We start from the raw sequence: 13,401 nt of genomic DNA, 5'->3' as shown, positions 1-13,401 counted from the left end.
TCCCCTGCTTTGCTGATCCCAGAATTCACTGCAGTCTCTGCTTCAGGCTTTCTTTTCTCCATCTCTCATGTAAATGAATGGTCATCTGTTTCCATCTCAGATGCAAATGAGACCTAGGGCAGTTGTTTCACTTTTGTCACCCTTATCTGGATGGATTTAGGTGTGTCTCGCACTGCATCTTAATCAGCTTCTGTTTGGTGGGGGGCGATTCTTTGTGAGTCAGACAGTCTGTGTCAGTGTTCCCCAAGAACATGGAGCTGACAGGTAACACAACTGAGAATAGGGCATACCCTAGGGTGTACCCAGGTTGCACACACGTAGCTGGTCTCAGTTAATTGCCTAATACCTGTAATGTGCAGAGGGGGCCTTGGGCTTAGAAGTAATAAATGCTTGAAAAAACACTGAGCAAATTCCCTTTGACTGTTGAGTTTGGGAGCCAAAGGAGTACTTTATATGAATAAGGTTTCTATCCATTTCTTTAAACAAGGTTTGTCTCTTTTAGTGCTAGTGATCTGCTAGAAGATCTTGAGATGCATATGGACCAAATAATTAGTGCTCCATTGTATTACTATGAACACGTTTTCTCCTTACAGTATCTATTTGGGGTATTTTCAGGGATCATCAACCAAAATGATCAGTTGTATGGAGCAGCTTCCAAAACAGGAGAGACTAGGACCCTTCCTTTTGGAAACAAAAAAGCTGAAGCCGGATATGATAGAGATCTATAAAACCATGAAGAGTCTGGGCAAGGTGAATAGGGAACTGTTATTTACCAAGTCCTAGAGTGCTAAAGCTAGGAGTAACCTCTTGAAATTAGCAGGATAAAAGGCTTAAAACTAACCAGAAAAAGTACTTTTTATGTAGCACCTAGGTAACTAGTGGAATGCATTGCCACAGGAGCTTGTAGGGACAGATCATAGAAGTAGGGTCAGAAGGGACCTTATAGATCTTCAAGTCCAAGAATAGTTGAGCCAGGTGCAAAAAGGGACTAGACAAATTCATGGATGTATCTAAACCATTGATAGTAGATGCCAGAGATGATGGTGTGACAAGGCAAATAAGCTGTGTTGTGATCACTCTAGATAGACCCTTTTCAGTGCTGTCCCTCTAAAGAAGGGGTGGACAAAATGGCAGATCCGGCTGGTGACTGGACTCTGTTTCCCAGTTACCCCCGCTATGTTGCTGTGACTGGTTTCCATGGAGGCCCCAGCAGCTGTGGGGCCATGACAATGTGGGTGTAGGCTTTCCATGGAGACTGGCCCCAGCAGTTATGGCAGGGTGTGCAACTGGGCAGGGAGCTGCTCCAGGGCAGGATCTTGTGGCAGTGATAGCATGGTCTGGATCTAGGGCAGACTGTGATCTGCTGCCTGCATGTCCCAGGCAGGGGTATGCAGGCAGCGGATTATGGTTCTGCCCCAACTCTGGACCACATTGTTATTGCCGCAAGACCTCAGCCCTGGCCCAGGAGCAGCTCCCTGCCCAGCGGGGTGCCCTACCAGCACTGCTGGAGCTGGTTCCCATGGAAACCCTGGCCCCATGCTGTCACAGCCCTGCTACTGCTGGGGTCTGCCTGGATATCAGCCACAGTGATGTGGACAGGGGGTGCTGGGAAATCAAGTCAGCTGCAGGCTTCATCTGGCCTGTGGGCTGGATTTTGTTAGCCCCATTCAAAATCATCTGCTACTGCCACCTGTTGCAGGTAGGAGATTGAGTGAGATGGACCATTGGTCTGTCTCAGTATGGTAGCACTTGTATTTTTTTTTGATGGTGATAAAAAAGCAGTTTCTGTGTAGCACCCTCATTGAAATAATCAGATTAACTCAGTAAGGTTTAGTCAGAGAAGCAAGTCAGAAAAATTCCTCAAAGAAATTATTTCTGATAATGAGCTCATTGCAGTTTCAAATAAATAAATAAATAAATAAATAAATAAATCCTAGATTTGCTTATCAGGGTGCAACTAATGGAATATAATTCCCTTTTAAAATTCTTAGTATAAGGGTGTGTTTTTTTAAAATTAAAAATAAGCTAAGCTTGCAACAAACATGAAATACTCTTATTTCAAACTCTTGTATATATCTTATCCCTTCTTAAAATCTGATTTAAGAAAAGCCTGCTTTTCTTCTTCCTGGAGTTGGTGAAAAGAAAGAATATATTTAGCAAAACAAACAAAATGGGATGAAACACATGACAAAAATATAATCTAAACAATGAATACAACAATTAGATTGGGTACAAGAAAAAGAAACAGGTGGATTTGTAAAAAAAAAATGGAAAACAATTAAACCTTCAGGGGTGGTGAATTTATTGGTAAGGTGACTTATAAAGGAAATAAAACCAAGACAGCATATAGATAGTTTTGTAGGTGCCATGTATGAGAAGAGTATGTCCACTTCCACTATAATCAATAAAAACTTCTATTGTACTAACCACAGTAGAATTGGACCAACATTGAGCACTTTCAAAAATTCCATCTTCTGACTCTGAAATAAACTATGGAATGGCTAAAGAACACTTTCACATTCACTGAATTAATATATAACAAATCTTGTTACATTTTTATGTGAAAACACAATAAGGTAAGATGTTATTTTAAAGTGCACTTTAATGCACAAAACACCAATGAAATCTATGTTCAAATGGCACTGTGAGAGGTCAGTGTTATGCCACCTGAAGCTGAGTTGTTTCTTTTTGCTGGAATGGGGTGTATCCCATCCCTAAAAAACTCACCTGCCACATTTTGACATTAGAAAGTGAGATGCCAAGACACTATTCTTTAGAGACAAAAGATCTGGTATAGGCTCATGAGGTTAGCTCCTCTTTGCAGGGCTTTACCATTTCCATCCCTGCCCTAATAACACCTGATGTTCCAAACGTGATGTTCTTCATCTGTCGGACTGAGGATTCCAGTCCCAGTCTTATGGTCTTTCACATGAGGGTATCCCTCTACCTCAGATGTTTGCCCCATTCTTCCCTGCACAGTTTCATAGTGCTTAGGGTCAGAAGGGACCTAAACAGACCATGAGGTCCAACACGCTGCCCTGGGTAGGAATGAGTGCAGGGTCGTAACACCCCAGCCAAATATCTGTCCAGCCTCCTCTTGAAGACACCCAAGGTAGGAGAGAGTATCACCTCCCTTAGAAATCCATTCCAGACCCTGGCAGCCCTAACTGTAAAGTAATGTCTTCTGATGTCCAGCCTGAACCTTCTCTTTAACAGTTTGTTATTCCTAGTAACCCCTGGTGGTGCCCAGGGGAACAGAGCCTCACCCAATTCCCACTGATCCCCCCCGGTAAGTTTATAAACAGCCACCAGATCCTCTCTCAGCCTTCTCTTGTGGAGGCTGAACAGGTTCAGGCCCTGCAGCCTCTCTTCATAGGGCCTGCCCCACTGCCCTATGCCCACCTCTGGACCCTCTCAATGGTAGTCACATCCCTCTTGAAGTGTGGTGCCCAGAACTGGATGCAGTACTCCAACTGCAGCCTGACCAATGCTGCATATAGGGGGAGAATCACCTCCCTGGACCTTCTTGTGATGCATCTGTGGATGCACAAAAAGGTGCGGCTAGCCTTACTGACCGCTTCCTTGCATTGGCATCTCATGTTCGTCCTGGATTCAATAATGACTCCAACATCCCTTTCTGCCACTGTTTGGACAAGATGGGTGTCTCCCAGCCTATAGGTGTTTTGCTGGTTCCTTCTCCCTAGATGCAGAACCTTGCACTTGTCTGTGTTGAATCCCATCCTGTTCTCATCCGCCCACCTCTGTAGCCTGTCTAGATCTAGCTGGATTCTGTTCCTTCCCTCCATTGTCTCCACCTAGCTCCACATCTTGGTGTCATCAGCGAATTTGGACAGCGTGCTTTCCACATCCACATCCAAATTGCTGATAAAAATGTTGAACAGTACAGGCCCCAGGACCAAGCCCTGGGGGACTCCACTGCCCACATCCCTCCAGATAGAAAACGACCCATCCACCACCACTCTCTGGGTGCAACCATCTAGCCAATTTGCCAGGCATCTGACTATGTAAGCATCAATGCTGCAGTCATCTAGGTTTTTTTGAGAGAATGTGGTGAGAAACAGTGTCAAAGGCCTTCTTGAAGTTCAGGAAGATGAAATTCACTTCAATGCCCTCATCCAGGGACTTTGTGACCTGATCATAAAAGGAAACCAGATTATTCAGGGAGCATCTGCCTTCAATGAACACATGTTGGTTGCCCCTGAGCATTACCTCCCCTGCTGGGCCGTTGCAGATGTGCTCCCTCAAAGGTCTTCCCAAGGACCAAGGTGAGACTGACTAGCCTATAGTTACCCAGGTCATCCTTCCTCTCCTTCTTGTAAATGCGGACCACATTGGCCCTTTTCCAGTCCTCTGGTACCTGGCCAGAGCCTCATGAGTGCTCATAAAGCCATGCCAGGGGCCCCACTATGACCCCCGCCAATTCCCTCAGCACCCTTGGGTGAAGAGCATCTGGACCTACTAATTTAAACACATCCACCCCCTACAACAATTTCCTAACTAGGTCATCCTGACCCAAGGCATGGCGGTGCCTCCCCAGGGTCCTTCCATAATCCTAGTGGGGGAAATGTTCCAGTCCCTGTTCAGGAATATGGAGGCAAAAAATTAATTAAAGAGGTCAGTTTTTTCATTAGCTGCAATCACCAGATTGCCAAACCTGTCCTGTAGGGGCCTCACATTCCTGGTGCCTTCTTACTCCCTAAGTATTTGAAAAAGGACTCTTTGTTATCCCTTATTCTGGTCACTAGCCCTAGCTCCATCTTTGCCTTGGCCTTCCTAACAGCTTCCCTGCTGTCATGGGCAACAGAGATGTAATTCCTTCTTGGTAATAGTTCCTTGCTTCCCAAAGTCCAACAAGACATTTCCCCTGGTGGGATTATGCACTTCTTGAGTTAGATGGAGGTCCTGTATCCCAGCGAGGAACCTACACGAGTGGTCGGACCTGGCCAACTGCTCCTCCTAACAGATGTCTGGGTAGTGTAGATCACCCATGACAATGACATCCCTTGCCTTTACAGCCTCTGTGAGCTGACCTGAGAATTCCATGTCCAGTTCATCCCCCTGGTGAGGTGGTCTGTAGTAGATGTCCCCTATCAAGTCCCTTTCTCCCCGACCCCCTTGCATTCTAACTCAGAGTGCCTCAGTTAGCCCCTCTTCTGAACTTATCCCAATCATTGAGGACATGTATTGCTGTTTGACATAGAGCACTAGACCCCCCACACACATTTTTTCCCTGCTCTGTCCTGCCTATGCAGCCTGTAAGCCCCCAGTGTCCACTGCCCAAGTCATGGGTAGAATCCCACCAGGTTTCAGTGAGCCCCACCAGGTCTGGGTTTTTGCTAGCTAGCAGGAGGGTGAGTTCCTCCTGCTTATTCTCCATGCTTTAAGCACTTATGTAGAAGTGTTTGAGGCTTCCTGTAGGTATATGTGACTCCCCCTTGTTCCTAAGCCTGCCCTGGCCCCTGTCACTTACCTGGGTACTACTTGTGCATGTCACCTGGCTTGACGGTGAACTGCCCTCATATTCCTCTATGTCCCCATCCCCTGGTGAACCTAGTTTAAAGCTCACCATACAAGATCAGCCAGCCTGGAAGAAAAAACATGCTTACCTTTTGGAACAGGTGAAACCTGTCCTGCCAGAACATGTCCTTTGTGTGGAAATGTGGGTCATGGTCCAAGAAAAGGCCCACCTGGTAACACCAGCTTTGAAGCCACTGGTTGACCTCACCAATGCATGCCTTGTGGCACCATCCACATCTGCTCACTGGAAGAGTAGAAGAGAAAACCACCTGGGTCCCCATCATGGTGTGGGGTCCCCAGGGATGGCCAGGATACCCCTAGGGCTCCCTGACCATGCCAGTCCTGCCCCACAGTCACCCTCTTTCTTCCCTGCCATGTCTTGCTTGGAATTCTAATAAATTGGAAGGCTGCCCTCGAGCTTGTATTCTGGACACGGTCTTGGTGGACCCCACTGAACCCTGTGGTCCCGCTTCAAAATGGGTGCCTCATGGGACACCCTCAGCCTTATAGGCTAGATGCATGGCTCCAAAACCACCCCTTTACCATGCCTCAAGCCTTGCAGATGGTATTTAAATGTTGTCTCTCCTGGGGCCTTGCTATAGCTTGGCATTTTGTCCTCACTGGGCTCTCCACAGCCCTGCCCCTGTGCCCCACACTGGTGCTGGGGTCTGTCCTTTGACAGTGAGACCCCTGGCACTGGGGTCTGCTCACCCCCTTGTCACTGCACCTGTCTCTGGCACTGGGGTCTCCACACCATAGTAACCCCCAATGAGGCCTCCTCTTTCCCCAGTAGCCTCGGTCCAATCCACCGGTGTATAAACAGCAACTAAAATATGAGCCCCAGGCTATAACATTACAAGGAGTTCAGGGTGTGTTCTGTCCCTTAAAAAAAAAAAAAAAAAATCAAACTTCTCCCAGCACTAAGTGCCTTGTAGGCCAGGGTATCTGGTGAGCTCCTGGAGCCCCTTAATCCTACCCAGAGTAGAACAGGCAGACAAGCCTCTCTGATGAGCTGCCTCTCTGAGAGCTCCTCCCCCCTTGGCTGCAGACAGAGAACCAAGCCTCTAGTCCCAGCCCTGGGGTTTATATATGCCTGGGGCCCTGTCTCTTCCTATCAGCTGACCGGGTGCAGGTGCAGGCTAATTTACTTGTTAGCCTCTGGCCATAGTAACTTGCACCTGTGGGCTTCTGTCTGGCTTTTTCCTAGGCAGTTTCTGCTCTTAAAGGAGCAGACATGTTAGTGCCCTGCAACACTATCTTGTTGAGCTTGGCCCCTAGAGACTTGTACTCTCTTATGACAGTCTGGGCTGCCCTGGTAACCTTTGATCTGCTGCAGCCTCAGCCATTCCCCTTGATGATCTGAGGCATGGTCTTCTTCCCACCCAGGCTCACCACAGTTCACCTTTTGTCTGGGTTCTCCCCGGTAAGTTTTTTTTTCTTTGTTTCCCCCTGTGTTTGCATGACAGGGTGTTTCTGCCACCCTGTCACAGGCACATTTGTACATTCAAAATCACTAGGTATACAGGGTGACTTTCAGAATGTGTGGAATATGGTATGATTGAGACCATTATGGTTGAGAGGAAGTTTATTGTCCATTTCTGTAACCTTGGACATGGTTGGAGAGATTTTGTCATGACAGGGTACTTGAATGAACACAGATGCGCACATAATTAACTTTCAGCTCTTCCTAGACAACTAAGAACAATGGAAGTCATTTGGAATGGGGAAAATTGAAAAATTACACTATTTTCAAAAGACTGCAAATTTTTAGAGGTTTCATTCTGAGAAAGGGAGAGATCTATTGCTGCAAAATATTCTACTAGCTTGGGATACAGAAGAACTCATTTTAAGTTCATGCTCCAAATCGAGTAGAACAAGGATATAAACATGTCTCAAGTTAATGCTTCTTTGTGGAGCTGCTTCACTTAATATAATATTGATGGTGTTAGTGAATGAGAAAGAGAGAGGAATAGAGTGCCATCATTTAAGAACAACCAGTAATCCAGATGTTATGAATGTTTCCTTGAAACCATACTTTTTTAATATAAAAGTTAGGTCAACATTTTTAAAACCAGCATAAGTTTGGAAAACTACATTCAGTCTAGATCTGTAATCAGAAGAAAGGTTTTATTTATTACTTCGATGGCAATAAAATTAAGGGTCACCAAATAAATAATATATGGGAAAACCAATGTACAGCTTTTTGTAGTTCTGCTAGAATTTTGCTTTTTTACTTCCAGGAAGCTCATGTAGTGAAAAATGCCAATAATTTCTACAACACAAAGCCATTTCTTAGCTTGTTCAACTAGCAAATGGAAAGGTATGTTAAAAAAAATGCCTTTACAGGTTATTAAAAAGGAAAAAAAACACAAGAATAATAACTATGGCTGAATACCAGTGGTATTTTTTTCCCTTCTACTGTGACACTATGTGATCTCTGGACACACCAGAGGAAATGTTACTGGATGCACAGCAATGGTCAAAAAAGCAAAAGCTGTTTGAGGGGTGGCAATTAGATTAATGCTGAAACATTTTTTGACTATATTGTATAAATAAATAGTATAACCTTTATTTTGAGTCCTTCAGTAGGGTCACTAGGGCTATGCAAAGCTTCAGTAGTTGATTCAATTCAGAGGAGTTTCGGTTCAATTCAGCAGCCAAATCTCCAAATCTGAATTGAATCAGGATACCTGTTCAAACGTCTGAATCAAATCAGAAGCCTCTGAATCGATCTGGAAAAGATTCAGCATTGCTTTGGAGATTTGGCCATAGACTAAACAGGCATCAGTCCTCAATGCTAGACATAGCTGCCTTCAGCTGGTAAGTCTGTTGTGGTGGGTGGAGTGAGGAGGGACGGGGTGTGGGGGGGCAGATCAATGCCCCCACAGCAAGAGAGGAGATCCTGGGGTACATGCCCCCACCCCATGCCCTCCTGGATTGGTGGCATGAGCTGTGGACTGGTAGCATGCAGCAGCATGAGCCACCCCATCCCCTCCCTGGTCAGGGGTGTGCTCCAGGTGGCAAGCCCTTGTTGCTGGGCTGCATTCTGTGGGGTAGGCAGAGCCACAGCTGTGCTCCGGGCTGTGGCTGGGGCTACTCGCCTGGAGCACAGCCCTGGCTCCACCTGCCTGTGGAGTGTAGCCCAGTGATGGGCAACAGAGGTTAGCCTCCTGAAGCACAGCCCTGGCCAGGGAGTGGGTGGAGTTGTTCGTTCTGCTGTGCGCTGCTGGTCTGGGAGCTGCTTGTGTGGCAGCTTGTCCAGCAACTGTCGCCACTGGTCTCACTGCTGGTCCAGGAGGGCATGGGCCAGGGGCATGTGCCCTAGGATCTGCACGGGGCTGACAGGGATGAGGCTGTGTGGGTGACAGGCAGAATGCACTGAGGGTGGGAGCTATGCCCCCAAATGCTATCCCAGCCACCATGAGGTCAGCATGAGACTGAGCCTCTGTGCTGCCTCCAGAGAAGCGGTGTGCAATGGCAGGAGCCAACCCAGTCTCCTCATGCCTCACGGACAAAAAGCAGCTTCACCCCAGCTGGGCTACTGGCAGCAGGACACAGAGGTAACATGTGCCAGCCAAAAACTTGCTGCAGCCCCCCAATAGGCTCTGCTTTGCTGCCACCCCACATCAATCCAGATTCACAATCTCCTCTGCATGCTCTGCCACCACTTGCCCAGCTGGGGTGAAGCCGCTGCTTGTCCAGAGGAAGTGCAGTGGCTCAGTCTTGCACTGGCCCCACAATGGCTGAGCTAGAGGCAGCAGGGCATGGGGGGGCATGTGCCACCCAAAAACTTGCTGCAATTCCCCCATAACCCCCCTCCACTGCCTGCCCTGATCTGGAGGCACTTGCCCCCCCACCCGGCATGCCCTGCTGCCACTCACCCAGCTGGGGCAAAGGTCCTGCTCATCTGGAGGCAGCTCAGTGGCTAGCCTTGCTCTGGCCCCACACTGGCTGGGCAAGTGGCGAGGGGGCATAGCCCCTGCTCCCAATGCCTTCTGCCTTTCGTCCAGCACAGCCCCAGCCCAAGCCTTGTACAGATGGGGGGGCCACATGCCCCCCCACCCCCCTTAGACCGGTGGTGGAAGCAACAGCATGAGCCACTGGACAAGAGACCAGACAAGCAACTCCCAGACCAGCGGTGTACAGTGTTACAAGCCACCCCACTCCCTGCCTGGGCAGTGCTTGCCCCAGCCCAGGTCCCAGCCCCAGCCCCAACCCCAATCCCTTCCTCACTGTGGGGGTGTTGATCTGCTCACCCATGTCCCTTCCTTCCTCTCTCCACCCACCACAACAGATTACCAGCTGGAGGCAGCTGTGTCCAGCATCAAGGACTGATGCCTGTTTAGTCTATGGCCAAATCTCCAAAGCAGTGCCAAATTTTCAGATACAATTTGACCAAATAGAATTGGGACAGTGATTTGCATCACTGTCCCTCCGAATGAGCCGAATCCAAACTGAGTACTTGCTGCTTGGCAGAGGCCTAAAGGTTACCCTCATGACAAAGAGAAGTAACATTCTAAGAACTACTAGGAATTGAAACATTGAAAAACTCACAGATGCCAGTGAGAGTGTTTATAGTAGTTTCTGGTGGTTTTACTTTAGTCATGAATGATTAGAGGCACAGTTCTACATAAGGAGATATAGAAAAGATTAGGAATATTTAGAGTAGAGTTTTACTAGAGGTGACATGATATAAGGTTGTAAATAATGAATGCTTTAAGGAAAGAAACTTGGGATGATCCAGTTTCTCCCACTCATTGCACAAGAATAGGACAGTCAATTTAAAATATATCTCATCAGATTATTAAGCTGTGAAACACATTGCCAGAACACATTACCCAATCCAAAATTTAGTAGGATTAAGTAATAAATTATATTTTTATTGATAATTGTTTAATACCCTCATCTATATTAGGAAAAATAAAATCTACAAGGCTACAAACTTCCCAGCTTCAACCCATCAAGCAATAATGTTCAGGAGGAAAAAATCCTTAATAACTACTGAGATTCTTGAATCTGTATTTCTTGCTGATCACTAGCTAACACAGGGTACATACAGTCATAGAGAAGTAGGGCTGGAAGGGACCTCCAGAGGTCATCTAGTCCAATCCCCGACCTGAGGCAGTATCATCCCTATCCAAACCACCCCATACAACCATAATCTAAACTCTACATAAGACTACCATAAACCCTGACACAACATAGACCTAACACCCTGAACTGCCATAGGCAAAAAAGGGGAATCACAGCAGCCAATATCCTCCTCCTATAAAATGTTGTCAATATTTGCTCAAGACATCCCAGGTAGAGGGCCATGCCTCCCACTACAGAGAAAGGCAAATGCCCCACAGTCCATACTAATCTGACCATGACGTAAAATTCCTTCCTGACCCCAAATATGGTGATCTGTATGATCCTGAGTGAAGGGGAAAGACCCTCTAGCCTGGAACTTCCAGTTTTGCTTCTAGCAGGAGAATTGGCACAACTCATTCTTGGCTGTAGCCAACCCCCAAAGCCTCTGGAAAGGCTTAAAAGCACCCTGACACATAGAGCAGAAAAAGGAGAAGAGGGAGAGAGCAACCAGCAAAGCTCAGAAACTAGAAATGCCCATGGTAGAAAATAGGCATATCTTTCCTAGATCATCCCCAACCAGTGGCTATCCAGCTTCTTCTTGAATACCTCCAGTGATGGTGAGTCCAAAACCTCCCTAGGAAGTCTATTCCACTGCCTCTTTGTTCTAACAGTGAAGGATTTGTCTGGGTATCCAATCTAAACTTGTGCAGCAAGAGAGAAAAAGTGCTTTCCCTCTTCTTTATGGCATCCTTTCAGGTATGAAGACTGCTATCACATTCCCTCGTAAGTGCTTTTTGCACAAGCTGAACATGCCTAGCTCCTTCAGCCTCTCCTCACATTACTCATATATCTCTTTAGATGCATCTCTCATTTAATTATTTATAGTAAATATAGAGTTCTTAAGGCTGGAGATAGAATAAAAAATTGCATCTCCCGCATCACACACACCTATGCTTCCTTCAGTACATGGCAAAGAACTGGATATTGAATTGAATGGTAGAACAGAAGAGAACAGGAGATGGGTTGGTTTGAAGGGCTGTCCAGCATTCTGGACTTCTTTTGAGTGTGTTCATTGGGCCAAGTGATGGGTGTGTAAGTACTCCTATTCAGAGCAGTATTAAAACTGCAAGCAAGAAGTGCTTCCTCAAGCCATCTGGCATTCATTTTTTAAATAAGTGTCTTCCCACCTTCCATTTGATATTGTAAAAAACCAGGATTTCACCTCAAATATTTGATACACTGAATATGATAAATATTGATATATTCCAAGAGGAGTAAGAGCTATAACTTAATGGAAGCAGAAGCATATTGCCTAATAGCACTTTTGATCTGATATAGAACAAATGAAAATAAGGGCTACAATTAAGAATTAGAGAACAGAAATTAGCACACAGCTAACAAATTATATTCCTTATTTCTTTATCATGAAGTGGGTGGACATTTGTTGAAATATGAACAACAAAGAAGTATAAGCAGATGCAGAATCTAAAGAAACAGGTGCACAGATTACAGCCTACAGGAGTATTAAAAATTCATAGGGCATGAGATCAGTGAGCATACATTTGAGAATTCTGAAAGAACTAGGGTTACAAACTCCATGTATTAGATCATTTTAAAAGGTTACTAAAATTCAAGGGTACTTTCCATTGCTTTTGCTCAGTTAAAGCATTATCCTCTGTTTGCTGAATGTGGAATGAGAAGGTAGACAGGGTAGTAGGCTAGTTAAAGTTGGTACAATTTCAAATTGACATATTTATTAAGAAAATAATGTATGGAAAATCTACAAATAATCAAATTTAACACATGCGTATATTTTTAAATTTTAGAAATTGAGAAACACCATTTTCAAATAGAAATAACCAGAAGACACACCCTAAACTCCTAGAAAGTGAAATATCTTCTTTATTGTTGTAATATACTTACTAATTTTGGATTCTGTAGACAAACCATCTTAGTATATATAACGATAACAGATGATGAATGAATGATTCACAGAATCTGCTTTGTTACACAAACCTTTAAAAGATTAATTAAAACATCTGAGTTACTGATACTTTTCAAATGAGAAGTATTACAAGTATGATTTATTTAGATAAATGAAAAGAAAATCCATAGAATTATAGCAAATAACCTTATGTGAGCTACTTAAAACCTTTGTTAAGCCTTTTCCACAAACAGAAAACCACAAACTTTCTGTTAGGATGACATATATTTCAGAATAATTGAAATAGCAAATGAAAATATGAAGTTATGGGAGAGCACAGTGTGGCCAACTTCGTAACAACAGCCCCATCTTGCACTAATTTGTAACAAGTGGTAGTTGCTAGGGCTCTGCAAAGCTTCAGTTGGTGATTTGATTTGAAGGAGATTCAGCCCAATTTGTGGCCAAATCTTCAAATCTGAATAGAATCAGGGGACCAATTTAAAGGTCTGAATTGATTCAAAGCTCTCCGAATCTTTTCCAAAGATTCGGAGAGCTTTGATGATTTGTACAGTCCCTGGTGGCTGCAGCAGGGAGCTGTAGCTGACTCCGAACTTTTAAGTACTAGGGGTGGAGGAGAGGGAGTTGGGGGAGGGGACCATGGGGGGACCCCTACCAGCCTCCCTGACCCCTCCCCACTCCCCCAGCCCTTCCCCCACCATGGCTGCACTGCCTGCCCCAGCTCCTGGTACTTCAAAATAAAGCCCTGGTGTTCACTGGGTGCTGCCGGGCATGTAGGGGTGTTATCCGTGCTGCCTTCACTGGCTCTGCCACCAGCCTCTGATGCCTTCCCTCACTCACGGCACCCT

Source organism: Crocodylus porosus, unplaced genomic scaffold, assembly GCF_001723895.1.
Source record: "Crocodylus porosus isolate Cpor-Errol unplaced genomic scaffold, CroPor_comp1, whole genome shotgun sequence".
Classification (NCBI taxonomy): Eukaryota; Metazoa; Chordata; order Crocodylia; family Crocodylidae; genus Crocodylus; species Crocodylus porosus.
This window is presented reverse-complemented; position numbering follows the sequence as displayed.